Source organism: Cibotium barometz, chromosome 34 (genome assembly GCF_041138505.1).
Source record: "Cibotium barometz isolate CiBa-2024 chromosome 34, ASM4113850v1, whole genome shotgun sequence".
Classification (NCBI taxonomy): Eukaryota; Viridiplantae; Streptophyta; class Polypodiopsida; order Cyatheales; family Cibotiaceae; genus Cibotium; species Cibotium barometz.
This window is the reverse complement of record NC_141079.1, coordinates 37,546,425-37,565,813: the sequence shown is the minus strand read 5'-3', so window position 1 is coordinate 37,565,813 and position 19,389 is coordinate 37,546,425.

The window sequence follows — 19,389 nt, the reverse complement described above, 5'->3', positions numbered from 1 at the left end:
GTTTACTTTGAGTACGGTGCCCTTGTTTTTGGCTGTCTGTCTGGCGTGGGTTGGGTGGTGAGTGCGAGAATTGTTCCAGTCGGTGGCTGGTGGTGCCCCCGTTCGTGTTGTTGTTTCCAAGTTTGCGAGGTGGAAGGGCTGTAGAGGCAGGCTTTTCTTTCTTTTTTTCACCTCACATCCTTCTGGTGCCCCCACAGAGGATTGCTCTGGCGTTGTTCTTTGCCTAAAAGGGCGTGTGTTCCACACTGAGTTGAGCTCAGGGATTGGTATAGGTTGTCATGATGTGGTCTTATCCGGAGTTTCATGGCAGGAAGGGTGAAGATGTGGTTGACTTTTTGGAGCAGATGGAGTTGGCATGCATTAGCAATCATGTCACAGATGAAGAGCAGGTTCTGAGGCTGATAAGGATTTTCTTGAAGGGAGATGCCCGAAGCTGGTTTAAGGGTTTTGAAGCACAGGATGCTGGTGTCTTGACCTTAGACAGGTTGAAGGAAGGCCTTTTGGAGCATTTTCAGCAAGTGGAGGATCCTAATGTGCTTTGGCAGGAGCTGAGCATCTTGAAGCAGGTACATGGGCAATCACTGGATGATTTTGTGAAGGTATTTTTATGTTTGTGGGGTAAGTGGTGTATGACATTGAAGCAGGAAGTTCCTCCTATGTTTTTGAAGAAGAGCTTGTTTATTGATGGTTTGCTAACCCATTTGAGGGTCAGAGTTGAGTTAAAGAATCCCAGGTCATTTGATGATGCTGTTAGCATTGCTAGGGAAAAGGAAGGCAAGGTTTTGAAGCAGATGGAGATGGGTATTTATCCGTATGAAGGTGTTGTGTCTGCGAGGGATAAGCAGGTGAATTTGGTTGAGGTGGATAAGAGTCCTATGCAAAGTTTGATTAGACAGGAGCCTCAAAGGCCAAGACAGGTACAAAGGGGTATGTTCTATGTGCCTTCTGATTTTTTTCCAAAGTTTGAAAAGCATGTGCAGGTGGATGAAGAGCAGGTGAAGGAACAAAGCGCAGATGAGGAGTTGCCAGTGGATTCTTCTTTGGATTTGGAGGTCATGGCTGTACATGACAGTGATCTGGATGATATGCATGCACATGGAAGCAAAGAGGATGATGCCTTGGGATTAGATGCTGATAAGAAGGAAAAGGAGCTGAATACAGGATGCTTTGAGGATGATTCTTTGTCAGATTCTACGAGGGAGGAGGATGGGGTAGAGACTTCTGATGAAGTGAAGCCGGATGCGGATGTGGAGAGCGTGGAGGAAGACTCCATCATTATGGATTTTCTTGGACAGCTGGATGGTGGTATGGTACCTGCGATGGATGAAGTGGATGTTGTTCCATCTGATGGATTAGGTGCTGGGGAGTCTTTGGACGATGATACCAGGGGGGTTGGCAACACTCAAGAAGGTATGCATGTTGATTTGGCTGATGAAGAGCATTGTGAGGAGAGCATTGTGCCTGAGGATGATATTTGGGAAATTGCTAGCCTGGATGAGCAAGAGCCAGAAGTGGACATGGATGCAAATATGGCTGAGAGTGTAGCTAAGGCTTCTTTGCAGATTGCTGAAATGCTGAAGGCAAAGTCCCTGGATAACAAGGGTTCTAAGCCAGTTGAGCTGAATGATTGTGAAGAGATGCCTGAATTGATAGAGCTGGAAGTGTTTGTGGACACTCCCATTGGAGAGGATGTGGATTTTGATGTGCAGAAAGGTCAAGATGCTAAAACCTGGCCTTCACAGGTGTTGATGGATGGGATGCTAGATGCTGGAATGCCACAGGTCTTGAAGACGAGGAAGGTTGATCAGATGATGAACGGAAATGATTTTGTGATGCACGTGGTGGATGTTTGGTATGCAGTGATGCAGCCATGGTGTTTCACGGATGTTGGGGAATGGGATGGTGAATTGCTGTTTCCTTTTGATCCTGGTGGATGACTACTGAAATTGCTGAATGCAGCTGAGCATAAATGCTCTAGCAGATGGGGGGGGTGGCAAAGTATGTCAGGCTTTTTTCTGAGTGGTCTTTTTGGCTTGTGTATATACGTGTGCATGGTTTGTGTGCAGAGGTTGGCTTTGAATGCGTCTCCAGGTGTATGGGGTGGACGGCATTTGATTTAGGCTGGTTGCAGGCTTGTCCGGAGTGAAGTCAGATGCAGGTGATTAAAGCTGTTCGACCGCTTGAAGTGTGTGCGCGTCCAAAGGATGAGTGGGCACTAGCCGGTTTGTGTTGAAAGTATGGAAGGCATGATGGGCAAATAAAGGTAATGGGCCAAGGTCATAGGGCACTAGTGTGAAAAGGAATATTTGGTGGCTTTAAATAATAAAATGATGAAAATATGGCCAGCTACGTGGAACTTGAAGATGCTACCAGCGCAAGTCTGACAGGCTGGCGAAGCATGGAGAAGGGCGCGCGAGTCGGCAGCCTGCAGATGAAGAAGGATTGACCGCCTTGTTTTGGTTGAGGGTCTGGGGCGTGTGCTGTCAACGCAAGCAGTGTGGCTGCAGGTCTGCAACAACTGTGTGAGGCGACGTGAAGAGGCTCTCAGGTGCAGCCTTGTGTGAGCGTGGAAAGAAGAGAGCAGCAGGCGCAGCTGTGAAGTGGCCGTCGTGTAGCAGCAGCTGGAGACCTCCCGTATGAAAGAAGACGGCGACGGGTTAGAGAAGCTGGTGGGATTTGGAGTGCAGCTGATCAAGGACAGACGGGATGACGTAGATTGGGGGGCTTTCCCTTGTGGAGAGCAGAGAGCCGCTGGTAGGCGTGGCAGACCAGCGCAAGGAGAGAGAGAAAGGTTGGCGCTGGGGATACAGGCTGGCGACCGTCGTTAAAGTACAAGCCGCCTAGTAGAAAAGAAGCTGTTAGCATAAAAGGATGCGGCTGCTGATGGCGAGGTGAGGAAGTTCTGCAGCAGACAGGCGAGAAAACAAAGGTGATCACCTTGCGGTAGATGTGGAGCACCGCTACTGGTGTGGACAGCGGGCGCTGACGTGGGGGCTTGGTTTGCTTGGGCCGGCGGTTTGGCTGTGGGCGACGAAGAGAGTGGAGACCGCTGGGTGTTAAAGCAGTGGTGGGGGGGTCTTGTTGAATGCACAGAGAGAGAGAGATGTGTTTGGGTGGCTAGCTGAGGAGGCCACCGTGCTATTGAGGGGAGACCCTCTGGGGCCTCTTAGCGTGCAAACTACAAAGAAGCGTGGAGGGCTTGCGTGTTGGAGAAGGCAGTAGCTGCGTGGGGGGCTTGCGTGTTGGAGAAGGCAGTAGCTGGTGGGGCGCTGCCTGTGGGAAAGAGACGAGTGCTGGCATCAAAAGGAGCTGCTAGCAAGGACAGAAGGAAAGCAGATAAGCTGCAGGTGAAAGGCTGGCTGGTGTGGGCCGCCTACTAGGAGACAGGGCAGTGGACAGAGTGGGTGCCCAGTGAAACAGAGAGAGGTTGGTGTTGCTGCTTGGTGGTGGGCCGGTAGCAGGGCAGATAAGCTGCCTGGGTTTGTTGCGAGGCTGACAGAGGATCAGCACAGAGAGAGAGAGAGAGATGATGGTCGAGCTGCTGCTGACGACACATGCAGAAGTGATGGGCTGCAGAGGACTCGAGGGTTAGCTGGTGTGGGCGCCTTCTGGAGTGAGAGTGGCCGAGTTCATTCTGGTGTGATTGGTACAGCAAGCAGGCGAGAGGTTCGTGGTGATCGGGGATGTGGTGTATCCTCAGCTGACAGGCCTGAGTGTTTTGTTTGTGGGTTGTGTGAGTAAGGCTTCTGTGTCGGAAGAAGCTTGTATGAAATTGTGATCTGGGAATATATATTGCTGGGTGTTTACTTTGAGTACGGTGCCCCTGTTTTTGGCTGTCTATCTGGCGTGGGTTGGGTGGTGAGTGCGAGAATTGTTCCAGTCGGTGGCTGGTGGTGCCCCCGTTCGTGTTGTTGTTTCCAAGTTTGCGAGGTGGAAGGGCTGTAGAGGCAGGCTTTTCTTTCTTTTTTTCACCTCACATCCTTCTGGTGCCCCCACAGAGGATTGCTCTGGCGTTGTTCTTTGCCTAAAAGGGCGTGTGTTCCACACTGAGTTGAGCAGGGATTGGTATAGGTTGTCATGATGTGGTCTTATCCGGAGTTTCATGGCAGGAAGGGTGAAGATGTGGTTGACTTTTTGGAGCAGATGGAGTTGGCATGCATTAGCAATCATGTCACAGATGAAGAGCAGGTTCTGAGGCTGATAAGGATTTTCTTGAAGGGAGATGCCCGAAGCTGGTTTAAGGGTTTTGAAGCACAGGATGCTGGTGTCTTGATATTAGACAGGTTGAAGGAAGGCCTTTTGGAGCATTTTCAGCAAGTGGAGGATCCTAATGTGCTTTGGCAGGAGCTGAGCATCTTGAAGCAGGTACATGGGCAATCACTGGATGATTTTGTGAAGGTATTTTTATGTTTGTGGGGTAAGTGGTGTATGACATTGAAGCAGGAAGTTCCTCCTATGTTTTTGAAGAAGAGCTTGTTTATTGATGGTTTGCTAACCCATTTGAGGGTCAGAGTTGAGTTAAAGAATCCCAGGTCATTTGATGATGCTGTTAGCATTGCTAGGGAAAAGGAAGGCAAGGTTTTGAAGCAGATGGAGATGGGTATTTATCCGTATGAAGGTGTTGTGTCTGCGAGGGATAAGCAGGTGAATTTGGTTGAGGTGGATAAGAGTCCTATGCAAAGTTTGATTAGACAGGAGCCTCAAAGGCCAAGACAGGTACAAAGGGGTATGTTCTATGTGCCTTCTGATTTTTTTCCAAAGTTTGAAAAGCATGTGCAGGTGGATGAAGAGCAGGTGAAGGAACAAAGCGCAGATGAGGAGTTGCCAGTGGATTCTTTTTTGGATTTGGAGGTCATGGCTGTACATGACAGTGATCTGGATGATATGCATGCACATGGAAGCAAAGAGGATGATGCCTTGGGATTAGATGCTGATAAGAAGGAAAAGGAGCTGAATACAGGATGCTTTGAGGATGATTCTTTGTCAGATTCTACGAGGGAGGAGGATGGGGTAGAGACTTCTGATGAAGTGAAGCCGGATGCGGATGTGGAGAGCGTGGAGGAAGACTCCATCATTATGGATTTCTTGGACAGCTGGATGGTGGTATGGTACCTGCGATGGATGAAGTGGATGTTGTTCCATCTGATGGATTAGGTGCTGGGGAGTCTTTGGACGATGATACCAGGGGGGTTGGCAACACTCAAGAAGGTATGCATGTTGATTTGGCTGATGAAGAGCGTTGTGAGGAGAGAATTGTGCCTGAGGATGATATTTGGGAAATTGCTAGCCTGGATGAGCAAGAGCCAGAAGTGGACATGGATGCAAATATGGCTGAGAGTGTAGCTAAGGCTTCTTTGCAGATTGCTGAAATGCTGAAGGCAAAGTCCCTGGATAACAAGGGTTCTAAGCCAGTTGAGCTGAATGATTGTGAAGAGATGCCTAAATTGCTAGAGCTGGAAGTGCTTGTGGACACTCCCATTGGAGAGGATGTGGATTTTGATGTGCAAAAAGGTCAAGATGCTAAAACCTGGCCTTCACAGGTGTTGATGGATGGGATGCTAGATGCTGGAATGCCACAGGTCTTGAAGACGAGGAAGGTTGATCAGATGATGAACGGAAATGATTTTGTGATGCACGTGGTGGATGTTTGGTATGCAGTGATGCAGCCATGGTGTTTCACGGATGTTGGGGAATGGGATGGTGAATTGCTGTTTCCTTTTGATCCTGGTGGATGACTACTGGAATTGCTGAATGCTGCTGAGCATAAATGCTCTAGCAGATGGGGGGGGTGGCAAAGTATGTCAGGCTTTTTTCTGAGTGGTCTTTTTGGCTTGTGTATATACGTGTGCATGGTTTGTGTGCAGAGGTTGGCTTTGAATGCGTCTCCAGGTGTATGGGGTGGACGGCATTTGATTTAGGTTGGTTGCAGGCTTGTCCGGAGTGAAGTCAGATGCAGGTGATTAAAGCTGTTCGACCGCTTGAAGTGTGTGCGCGTCCAAAGGATGAGTGGGCACTAGCCGGTTTGTGTTGAAAGTATGGAAGGCATGATGGGCAAATAAAGGTAATGGGCCAAGGTCATAGGGCACTGGTGTGAAAAGGAATATTTGGTGGCTTTAAATAATAAAATGATGAAAATATGGCCAGCTACGTGGAACTTGAAGATGCTACCAGCGCAAGTCTGACAGGCTGGCGAAGCATGGAGAAGGGCGCGCGAGTCGGCAGCCTGCAGATGAAGAAGGATTGACCGCCTTGTTTTGGTTGGGGGTCTGGGGCGTGTGTTGTCAACGCAAGCAATGTGGCTGCAGGTCTGCAACAACTGTGTGAGGCGACGTGAAGAGGCTCTCAGGTGCAGCCTTGTGTGAGCGTGGAAAGAAGAGAGCAGCAGGCGCAGCTGTGAAGTGGCCGTCGTGTAGCAGCAGCTGGAGACCTCCCGTATGAAAGAAGACGGCGCGACGGGTTAGAGAAGCTGGTGGGATTTGGAGTGCAGCTGATCAAGGACAGACGAGATGACGTAGATTGGGGGGCTTTCCCTTGTGGAGAGCAGAGAGCCGCTGGTAGGCGTGGCAGACCAGCGCAAGGAGAGAGAGAAAGGTTGGCGCTGGGGATACAGGCTGGCGATCGTCGTTAAAGTACAAGCCGCCTAGTAGAAAAGAAGCTGTTAGCATAAAAGGATGCGGCTGCTGATGGCGAGGTGAGGAAGTTCTGCAGCAGACAGGCGAGAAAACAAAGGTGGTCACCTTGCGGTAGATGTGGAGCACCGCTACTGGTGTGGATAGCGGGCGCTGACGTGGGGGCTTGGTTTGCTTGGGCCGGCGGTTTGGCTGTGGGCGACGAAGAGAGTGGAGACCGCTGGGTGTTAAAGCAGTGGTGGGGGGGTCTTGTTGAATGCACAGAGAGATATTAAAGAATTCACAGTTCTTGGCTAAGGTGGAATAGAGTAACTATGCATAAGACACTATATTTTTTTCAAGAAGGGGAGGCTGCTATTTATAGGAAAATTTGAGCTCCTAACCAAACAAACTGATTCTAGAATTTTCCAAGTCAGTTTGGTCACTTTTTGACCATTTTTAGGTTAGTTAAGCTAACTTTTTGGAAATAGACTTGAATGAGGAGAGAGGAGAGATGAAATATCTCAACTTTTATGATTTTAAAACTCATTTAAGCATGTGTTTTAGGTGCCTCATTGAATGCCCTCCTTTTCCTTACTGATGTGTCAAAAATGGAATCCTTACACTCAAAATATCTCATATTTTTATATTACTCATATTTTTTTACTATTAAACCTTATACATTTTCAACTCTTCATCTTATGTGAGCATTTAAGGGACTCCCCTTCCTTACATATGTGTCATAATAAAATCATTATACCCAAAATATCTCATATTTTTAATATTGCTCATAGTTTTTTACTAATAAACCTTGTACATTTTCAACTCTTCACCTTATGTGAGCATTTACTCATTTTTGGGTATTTTCTTTTTTTACAATTTGGATTTATCTCCTCCCTACACATGGATTGATGCTATTGGCCCATAAGAACCTTAATTGGACCATAGTCTAAAGATTTCTGAAAATCTAGACCCTTAGACTAAGGTTCTTTATACCTATTTCTAATTTATTCCAATTGCACATTGGAAAATTCTTTTTGAATTTCTGTTTTAGGGAAATTCATCTTAATTATATGAGATATTTTTTATCCAAAAATATTCAAAATCTGAATATTTTCTCTCTAGAATATTTTCTCTCTCTAGGTTAAAATAGTTAGAAACAAGGTCTTTATATTTCTGAAGAGGGATTGATTACAGGGAAAGATACTAGACATCAAAAAGGGGGTGGGAGAGGAATCTTACATTCTATCCCACTTAAAAAACACGAGATGTCCTCATCTCGCAGGTGGAGTATGATCTCTTTCATCATCTTCTTCTTCTTCAATCACATTCAACGTTACGCCTTGGAAGTGGACGGTCGATTTTTCCCTGGTATTCTGCTGGATTATGGATGACTTGAGAACTGTCGATTAAGCCCTTGGTTTTTCAATTGCAGTAAGGATCTGCCCTTCTTTCCTCTTCTACTTCTTCTGAAATTGTGACTGCTCTGGCTGCCTGCTGCAGTCTGAGGTGGAATTCTTTCTCTTTGGTTGCCCTTATTCTGGAAGGGAGTTCTGAGGTTACTCTGGGTAGAGGCAGATGGTTGATTTGGAGTTCTTCTGGGGTTATCCTGGCTTGGGCGAGACGGACCCTGATTAGACTGGTATCGGGGTCCTAGACTTCCTTGTCCTCTTGACATGGCAGGAGTTGGGCAGTCTTTTAACTGATGACCAAAACCTTGGCATCCAAAACACCGGTTCTCACTTCTAGTCTCATTGTTCTGCATCCTTAAAATAGATGGTCCTCCTGAGAAAGTATTCTGGGGGAAGGATCTTCCTTCACTTTGGAATCTTCCTGCATCTTGATTCTGAATCGGTCCTTGCTGTCTCTTTGGGGGTGGAAAGTTTGAAGTACCTTCCTGGGCTTGGAATTTTTTAAAGTTAGAGGGTGCAGGCTTTGGCGGGACCTTTACTACAAAGGCTTTGGCAAAATCCTTTGCCATTTTTACTGCTTCAGCCATGGACACTGGTTTGGCATTTTTGACCAGTGTGTCCAAGGGTTCGTTCATTGCCCGAATGAACCTGGCCATGAGCTGTTCTTTATCTAGAGGTGGTGAGTATTTGAGTAGAAGAGCAAAGGCCTGGTGATATTCTTCAATGGTTTTGTTCTCCTGCTTTAGTTCTAAAAATTCGTTCATTTTGGTTTCCAAAAATCCAGGGGGACAAAATCTCTTTCTCAAATAGGTTTTTAGGTCATTCCAAGATTGAGTATTTCTATTTAGACGATTGGTGTCACAGTGGTTCCTCCATGCTACTCTGGCTGTTTCCACTATTTTCAACCGGCCAAGAGCCATTTTGCTCAGCTCATTATAACCTATGATGTCAAAATACTCTTCCATGGCTTCCACCCATTTCTCCACAGTCTCACCCCCTTCTCCTTTGAAGGGTCCTGGCTGAGTCCTATGAAGAGCCTTGCGAACATCAGGGTCAAGTTCGTTATTTTCAGGGATAGGGCCTGGCTGCTGACGGCTACGGTTTCCTCGTCTCATGATTCTGTCCAAAAATTTATATATTAGAGAGAGAATAGTTAAGATCAGAAGGGAGATTCTTATTTTTTCGTACTTCAAAAACTGGGGAGAAATCTTACATTCTACCCCACTTAAAAAAGCGCGAGATGTCCTCATCTCGTAAGTAGAGGACAACTCTTTTTCTTAAGATCCAATTTATTCTGGGGTTCCTTATATTCAGGTCAACCCAACAGAATACAGGGATAATTATCCCTTAAATAGAACTCATCATTAAATAACAATTCCTTCAAATCATATCATTCATATCTTTAACACGATAATGATCCATTAGACCGAAAAATTTCCTTCTGAAGTTTCCTCCACGGAAATTTCAGTTAAGCAAGTTCTCAATTTGTCATCCCTTAACTTGATCTACGGTCAAGTGTTAACAGTAGCAAGCTGACAACATAATCCACTAATCTCATAGTGATTTGCTGAAATCATTATCATCATTCCAGTTATGAATATCATCACTGGGAGTCGTCCCATTAATCCTCATTGTGGTTTTGTTCAGATTTTTATATTTCAACTAATTTCAGAAATCATCATTTTTCAATCAGAATTTTCAATCAGAATCCAATTCAATTCATCAATTCTCAAACAGAATTAAAAATCATATCAATCACATTCGAAATCATCATCTAGATAGCATTAACGCTTATAATTTCAAGTCTTAGATTTACTCGTATATACTGTCAGTAAAGAGCTACAGTATACTCTCCGTATATACGGGTAGTCACGGCCCTTGGAATTATAAGGTAAATACTATCATGTTTAGGCCTCAAGCAAGTCAGGGATTCTATATAATTGTAGTACTTCTATCTGAAGACCCAATTACCAAATTACGAGTTTCAGTTTGAATATCAATTTGTATGAATTATATCACACAATTATAACCTTTTTGTGTTTCTTGATAAATTTTTGACATATTTGTCTTCTCAATTGATCTTTATTAACCAAATGCTCTGATACCAACTGTGAGATCCCTGTTCCCACCGAGCAACGGATTCAGTATACTGGCAGCGGAAGAAGCACTTCTCGCGCGGGACAGGGGTTCCACATTCGGGGCCTCGCCCACCACGGATATCCGGACAAGAGACTAATCCGTCTCGATTATCCAAAACCGAACCCGGAAAAACTTCCTTTACCCCCCGCCGCCGGAAAGCACGGAACACCATATTGGGGAATATGGGAATTTCCCACAAGTTTGGGACACGTGGTCAAAAGTTTGGATTAACCATAACTTGAATACCACTAATCCAAAATGAGCGCTTTATAGCTCTTTAGATTCCATTTTTCAAGCGCTTTCCAACGATAGGTCATATGATAGGGTTTTAAGAAACTTACAAACATGTTATCCATGTCCCCCTTTTTAAGTATTCAAAAATGGGAATTGGGAAATTCCCAAATTCACTAATATGGTGTTACGGGCGATTCCACCAGGATAATTTTTACTCTAATGTAGTCAAAACCCTTACTGATCAAACAGATCCGACTGCATCTATAAAGATACTTGGTCAGATCAAGGAAGAAACTTGCACTTGGATCATTGGGATCAACGCTTTTTTCCCCACCAAGGAGGCACAGCCGTTGATTCCTATCCATAGAACAATTACTATCCGGGATTTACTTTATCTATCGTAATAACAGAAATTGAGTTTCGATTTACAGATCCATCAGTCCAGCCTAACCCCATCCAGTCCCATGGGTTAGCCAACCGCCCAACCACTGTAGTGATGGGATCCAATTAAGAATTTGGTTAGATTTTGTCCCGGGTACCAAGGAAAAGAGTTCCAAGGCCCCTTAGCCGAAATTTCATGCAAAAATAAAACTAGTCACACCACTTACACACCCAATATGAAATTTCCTTTTCATAGATTTAACCAGTTTAAAACAATCCTTTAATAAAACCATAGTATCACTGATCACCATCTTCCAATTTATCCAGTTGATTCTTGATTTTCTCATCATTCCTTCATTGGTAACTAGGACGCTCACCACCTGTCCACTCAGGGGCCGTTTCCTAATCCCTAGCCCATAATACTCGGCAAATAATCACTTATCAAGATGGACTCTCGTTGAAGATCAGCAAGATCAACCAACAGATCCATATAAAGAGCCATGGACTCATCCGTTTTTGAGGACCAGCAAGGTCAGTCAACTAGATCCATGCCCGGTTTCAGAAAACAACTCCAACTCTGTTCCAATATCTTCCTCGACGCACGCGTGGGTATCCTGGGCGAGCACCGTATGGTCAGCACCCTCTAGGATCCTTCGCAGAAGCAGGTGACCTAGCGCTTCACTCATAGGCCGCTTCCTTGGCCCCTCATCCACCGTACCGGAAGCTCACCATTTTAATCGCACCGAGGCTGGTCAAGACCTCGGCCGGCGGCCTTGCTACGTGGACGTCCTTCATTGACTCTCCGTCAGTAGTTGCAACTTTATTAGTTAGGTCTCCACGACCTTAATCACAAGATGGTCACAATGCTTCCCCAGCAATCTTGACATAAAACAGTCATTTACAAACAGTCTCAAAATATAGTTTCTATATTAACTCTCATTTTTCCACATTATCCTCATCAATCCACATTGCTTATCCCACATTCCAGTTATATATGTACTCATCCCATCACATCATTTTCCATCTTGACATAAAACAGTCATTTACAAACAGCATTTACAAACAGTCTCAAAATATAGTTTCTATATTAACTCTCATTTTTCCACATTATCCTCATCAATCCACATTGCTTATCCCACATTCCAGTTATATATGTACTCATCCCATCACATCATTTTCCATCTCATCACTTTGAGATTCCTTCTCATCACATATCATATATTCACATCCATACTTATATCCACATCCACATCCATACATCCACATCTACATCCATGCATCTATTTTCACATCCACATCTTCATGCACATTCATGCATCCTCATCTATACATCCACATCTACATGCTCATTCACATCCATACATCCACATCTATATGCTTACATTCACATCTACATGCATACATCCACATCCCATCCCTGCATTTACATCGAGACATCCTCATTTACATCCATACATCCACATTCACACTCACATCTACATGCATACATCCATACATACACATCCATACACCATTTCCTCATTCCCATTCATATAACCCCATACGCCTTCTCATCTATTCTTTTTCATCACATCCATTCTCACCCTATCACAACCCATATTCATCTTATCTCATCACATACACTTCTTATCTCATTCCATACACATCTTATCACCTCTTAACTCATCTTATCACATCCTAACTCATCTCATATGCATCTTATCTCATCTTATCACATCTCATACACCTCTTATCACATACACCTCTTATCACATCTCATACACCTCTTATCACATCTTAACTCATCTTATCACATCCTAACTCATCCTTTATGCATACCTCTATGCAAGAATTTCAATTGTGATAAAAGTAACACTTTTACAATAAATTTTTTTAATTATTTTTTTTCTGTAAAATTTTTATAATAAAATAATAATTTATTTATTTCATTTCATTTCTATGCACGAAATTCAATATGATAAAATTAACTTTTTATAATAAAATAATCATTTTTTTACAGTTTTATAATAATATAATAAAATATTCATCTTTTATGCATACCACTATGCATGAAATTCAATTAGGTTAAAAGTAACACTTTTATAATAAAATATTTATCTTTTATGCATACCTTTATGTATGAAATTCAATTATGTTAAAAGTAACACTTTTATAATAAAATATTTATCTTTTATGCATACCTTTATGCATGAAATTAAATTATGTTAAAAGTAACACTTTTATAATAAAATATTTATCTTTTATGCATACCTTTATGCATGAAATTCAATTATGTTAAAAGTAACACTTTTATAATAAAATATTTATCTTTTATGCATATAATAAAAATGATAAAAGTAATACTTTTGATATAAAAATTTATTCTTTATGCATATAAAAATTCAATTTTCTCATGATTCTAATGAATTTCTTTCAATTAATCTAGGATTATAATTCTTAGAATATGGTAGGAAATCCTCTTTTCATGTTTTGAATGAAATTATTTTATGTGTAAAATTTTATAAAATTTTGCCATAGCTCCGCTACTATAACTGATAAATCTCAATTATTTAAAAAAGATAAGGCTTATCTTTAAGGGAATGATTAGAATGATCCTAATTGGATCATTAACCCTTAAAAAAATAATCATAGAATATATAAATTAAAAGCATAGATAAAAATAACCATTAATTTATTCTTAAGCATAGATTAATCTTAGATTAAGGAAAAGCTTTATGAAAAGCTTCATTTGGATTGAGATGGGTCATGAGTATGACCATTCCTTAAGTGAGAGAGAGAAATTACATAAAACCCATTAGAATTAAACATAAATAAAAATTTATGTAATCAGATTATGTAACTCTTCACTACTATTCATTAATTAACTTTAATAATATTCAAAAACCATACCAATTAAGCTTCTCAAGCTTGAGAGGGGTTGAGAAGAGAGAAACATTGAGAAATTATAGAAAAATCAAAATTCACCATACTTACCTTACAATTTTCTTGATTCTTTGATCACGGTAGAGGCCCCCAACCAATCAATTGGTTTAGTATGTTGATGGAGCCACCAATGGGTATTAGAGAAGAGGGAAGTGTCAAAAACTAGTGAATTATTAAAGAATTCACAGTTCTTGGCTAAGGTGGAATAGAGTAACTATGCATAAGACACTATATTTTTTTCAACAAGGGGAGGCTTCTATTTATAGGAAAATTTGAGCTCCTAACCAAACAAACTGATTCTAGAATTTTCCAAGTCAGTTTGGTCACTTTTTGACCATTTTTAGGTTAGTTAAGCTAACTTTTTGGAAATAGACTTGAATGAGGAGAGAGGAGAGATGAAATATCTCAACTTTTATGATTTTAAAACTCATTTAAGCATGTGTTTTAGGTGCCTCATTGAATGCCCTCCTTTTCCTTACTGATGTGTCAAAAATGGAATCCTTACACTCAAAATATCTCATATTTTTATATTACTCATATTTTTTTACTATTAAACCTTATACATTTTCAACTCTTCATCTTATGTGAGCATTTAAGGGACTCCCCTTCCTTACATATGTGTCATAATAAAATCATTATACCCAAAATATCTCATATTTTTAATATTGCTCATAGTTTTTTACTAATAAACTTTGTACATTTTCAACTCTTCACCTTATGTGAGCATTTACTCATTTTTGGGTATTTTCTTTTTTTACAATTTGGATTTATCTCCTCCCTACACATGGATTGATGCAATTGGCCCATAGGAACCTTAATTGGACCATAGTCTAAAGATTTCTGAAAATCTAGACCCTTAGACTAAGGTTCTTTATACCTATTTCTAATTTATTCCAATTGCACATTGGAAAATTCTTTTTGAATTTCTGTTTCAGGGAAATTCATCTTAATTATATGAGATATTTTTTATCCAAAAATATTCAAAATCTGAATATTTTCTCTCTAGAATATTTTCTCTCTCTAGGTTAAAATAGTTAGAAACAAGGTCTTTATATTTCTGAAGAGGGATTGATTACAGGGAAAGATACTAGACATCAAAAAGGGGGTGGGAGAGGAATCTTACATTCTACCCCACTTAAAAAACGGGAGATGTCCTCATCTCGCAGGTGGAGTATGATCTCTTTCATCATCTTCTTCTTCTTCAATCACATTCAACGTTACGCCTTGGAAGTGGACGGTCGATTTTTCCCTGGTATTCTGCTGGATTATGGATGACTTGAGAACTGTCGATTAAGCCCTTGTTTTTTCAATTGCAGTAAGGATCTGCCCTTCTTTCCTCTTCTACTTCTTCTGAAATTGTGACTGCTCTGGCTGCTGCTGCAGTCTGAGGTGGAATTCTTTCTCTTTGGTTGCCCTTATTCTGGAAGGGAGTTCTGAGGTTACTCTGGGTAGAGGTAGATGGTTGATTTGGAGTTCTTCTGGGGTTATCCTGGCTTGGGCGAGACGGACCCTGATTAGACTGGTATCGGGGTCCTAGACTTCCTTGTCCTCTTGACATGGCAGGAGTTGGGCAGTCTTTTAACTGATGACCAAAACCTTGGCATCCAAAACACCGGTTCTCACTTCTAGTCTCATTGTTCTGCGTCCTTAAAATAGATGGTCCTCCTGAGAAAGTATTCTGGGGGAAGGATCTTCCTTCACTTTGGAATCTTCCTGCATCTTGATTCTGAATCGGTCCTTGCTGTCTCTTTGGGGGTGGAAAGTTTGAAGTACCTTCCTGGGCTTGGAATTTTTTAAAGTTAGAGGGTGCAGGCTTTGGCGGGACCTTTACTACAAAGGCTTTGGCAAAATCCTTTGCCATTTTTATTGCTTCAGCCATGGACACTGGTTTGGCATTTTTGACCAGTGTGTCCAAGGGTTCGTTCATTGCCCGAATGAACCTGGCCATGAGCTGTTCTTTATCTAGAGGTGGTGAGTATTTGAGTAGAAGAGCAAAGGCCTGGTGATATTCTTCAATGGTTTTGTTCTCCTGCTTTAGTTCTAAAAATTCGTTCATTTTGGTTTCCAAAAATCCAGGGGGACAAAATCTCTTTCTCAAATAGGTTTTTAGGTCATTCCAAGATTGAGTATTTCTATTTAGACGGTTGGTGTCACAGTGGTTCCTCCATGCTACTCTGGCTGTTTCCACTATTTTCAACCGGCCAAGAGCCATTTTGCTCAGCTCATTATAACCTATGATGTCAAAATACTCTTCCATGGCTTCCACCCATTTCTCCACAGTCTCACCCCCTTCTCCTTTGAAGGGTCCTGGCTGAGTCCTATGAAGAGCCTTGCGAACATCAGGGTCAAGTTCGTTATTTTCAGGGATAGGGCCTGGCTGCTGACGGCTACGGTTTCCTCGTCTCATGATTCTGTCCAAAAATTTATATATTAGAGAGAGAATAGTTAAGATCAGAAGGGAGATTCTTATTTTTTCGTACTTCAAAAACTGGGGAGAAATCTTACATTCTACCCCACTTAAAAAAGCGCGAGATGTCCTCATCTCGTAAGTAGAGGACAACTCTTTTTCTTAAGATCCAATTTATTCTGGGGTTCCTTATATTCAGGTCAACCCAACAGAATACAGGGATAATTATCCCTTAAATAGAACTCATCATTAAATAACAATTCCTTCAAATCATATCATTCATATCTTTAACACGATAATGATCCATTAGACCGAAAAATTTCCTTCTGAAGTTTCCTCCACGGAAATTTCAGTTAAGCAAGTTCTCAATTTGTCATCCCTTAACTTGATCTACGGTCAAGTGTTAACAGTAGCAAGCTGACAACATAATCCACTAATCTCATAGTGATTTGCTGAAATCATTATCATCATTCCAGTTATGAATATCATCACTGGGAGTCGTCCCATTAATCCTCATTGTGGTTTTGTTCAGATTTTTATATTTCAACTAATTTCAGAAATCATCATTTTTCAATCAGAATTTTCAATCAGAATCCAATTCAATTCATCAATTCTCAAACAGAATTAAAAATCATATCAATCACATTCGAAATCATCATCTAGATAGCATTAACGCTTATAATTTCAAGTCTTAGATTTACTCGTATATACTGTCAGTAAAGAGCTACAGTATACTCTCCGTATATACGGGTAGTCACGGCCCTTGGAATTATAAGGTAAATACTATCATGTTTAGGCCTCAAGCAAGTCAGGGATTCTATATAATTGTAGTACTTCTATCTGAAGACCCAATTACCAAATTACGAGTTTCAGTTTGAATATCAATTTGTATGAATTATATCACACAATTATAACCTTTTTGTGTTTCTTGATAAATTTTTGGCATATTTGTCTTCTCAATTGATCTTTATTAACCAAATGCTCTGATACCAACTGTGAGATCCCTGTTCCCACCGAGCAACGGATTCAGTATACTGGCAGCGGAAGAAGCACTTCTCGCGCGGGACAGGGGTTCCACATTCGGGGCCTCGCCCACCACGGATATCCGGACAAGAGACTAATCCGTCTCGATTATCCAAAACCGAACCCGGAAAAACTTCCTTTACCCCCCGCCGCCGGAAAGCACGGAACACCATATTGGGGAATATGGGAATTTCCCACAAGTTTGGGACACGTGGTCAAAAGTTTGGATTAACCATAACTTGAATACCACTAATCCAAAATGAGCGCTTTATAGCTCTTTAGATTCCATTTTTCAAGCGCTTTCCAACGATAGGTCATATGATAGGGTTTTAAGAAACTTACAAACATGTTATCCATGTCCCCCTTTTTAAGTATTCAAAAATGGGAATTGGGAAATTCCCAAATTCACTAATATGGTGTTACGGGCGATTCCACCGGGCGATTCCACCAGGATAATTTTTACTCTAATGTAGTCAAAACCCTTACTGATCAAACAGATCCGACTGCATCTATAAAGATACTTGGTCAGATCAAGGAAGAAACTTGCACTTGGATCATTGGGATCAACGCTTTTTTCCCCACCAAGGAGGCACAGCCGTTGATTCCTATCCATAGAACAATTACTATCCGGGATTTACTTTATCTATCGTAATAACAGAAATTGAGTTTCGATTTACAGATCCATCAGTCCAGCCTAACCCCATCCAGTCCCATGGGTTAGCCAACCGCCCAACCACTGTAGTGATGGGATCCAATTAAGAATTTGGTTAGATTTTGTCCCGGGTACCAAGGAAAAGAGTTCCAAGGCCCCTTAGCCGAAATTTCATGCAAAAATAAAACTAGTCACACCACTTACACACCCAATATGAAATTTCCTTTTCATAGATTCAACCAGTTTAAAACAATCCTTTAATAAAACCATAGTATCACTGATCACCATCTTCCAATTTATCCAGTTGATTCTTGATTTTCTCATCATTCCTTCATTGGTAACTAGGACGCTCACCACCTGTCCACTCAGGGGCCGTTTCCTAATCCCTAGCCCATAATACTCGGCAAATAATCACTTATCAAGATGGACTCTCGTTGAAGATCAGCAAGATCAACCAACAGATCCATATAAAGAGCCATGGACTCATCCGTTTTTGAGGACCAGCAAGGTCAGTCAACTAGATCCATGCCCGGTTTCAGAAAACAACTCCAACTCTGTTCCAATATCTTCCTCGACGCACGCGTGGGTATCCTGGGCGAGCACCGTATGGTCAGCACCCTCTAGGATCCTTCGCAGAAGCAGGTGACCTAGCGCTTCACTCATAGGCCGCTTCCTTGGCCCCTCATCCACCGTACCGGAAGCTCACCATTTTAATCGCACCGAGGCTGGTCAAGACCTCGGCCGGCGGCCTTGCTACGTGGACGTCCTTCATTGACTCTCCGTCAGTAGTTGCAACTTTATTAGTTAGGTCTCCACGACCTTAATCACAAGATGGTCACAATGCTTCCCCAGCAATCTTGACATAAAACAGTCATTTACAAACAGTCTCAAAATATAGTTTCTATATTAACTCTCATTTTTCCACATTATCCTCATCAATCCACATTGCTTATCCCACATTCCAGTTATATATGTACTCATCCCATCACATCATTTTCCATCTTGACATAAAACAGTCATTTACAAACAGCATTTACAAACAGTCTCAAAATATAGTTTCTATATTAACTCTCATTTTTCCACATTATCCTCATCAATCCACATTGCTTATCCCACATTCCAGTTATATATGTACTCATCCCATCACATCATTTTCCATCTCATCACTTTGAGATTCCTTCTCATCACATATCATATATTCACATCCATACTTATATCCACATCCACATCCATACATCCACATCTACATCCATGCATCTATTTTCACATCCACATCTTCATGCACATTCATGCATCCTCATCTATACATCCACATCTACATGCTCATTCACATCCATACATCCACATCTATATGCTTACATTCACATCTACATGCATACATCCACATCCCATCCCTGCATTTACATCGAGACATCCTCATTTACATCCATACATCCACATTCACACTCACATCTACATGCATACATCCATACATACACATCCATACACCATTTCCTCATTCCCATTCATATAACCCCATACGCCTTCTCATCTATTCTTTTTCATCACATCCATTCTCACCCTATCACAACCCATATTCATCTTATCTCATCACATACACTTCTTATCTCA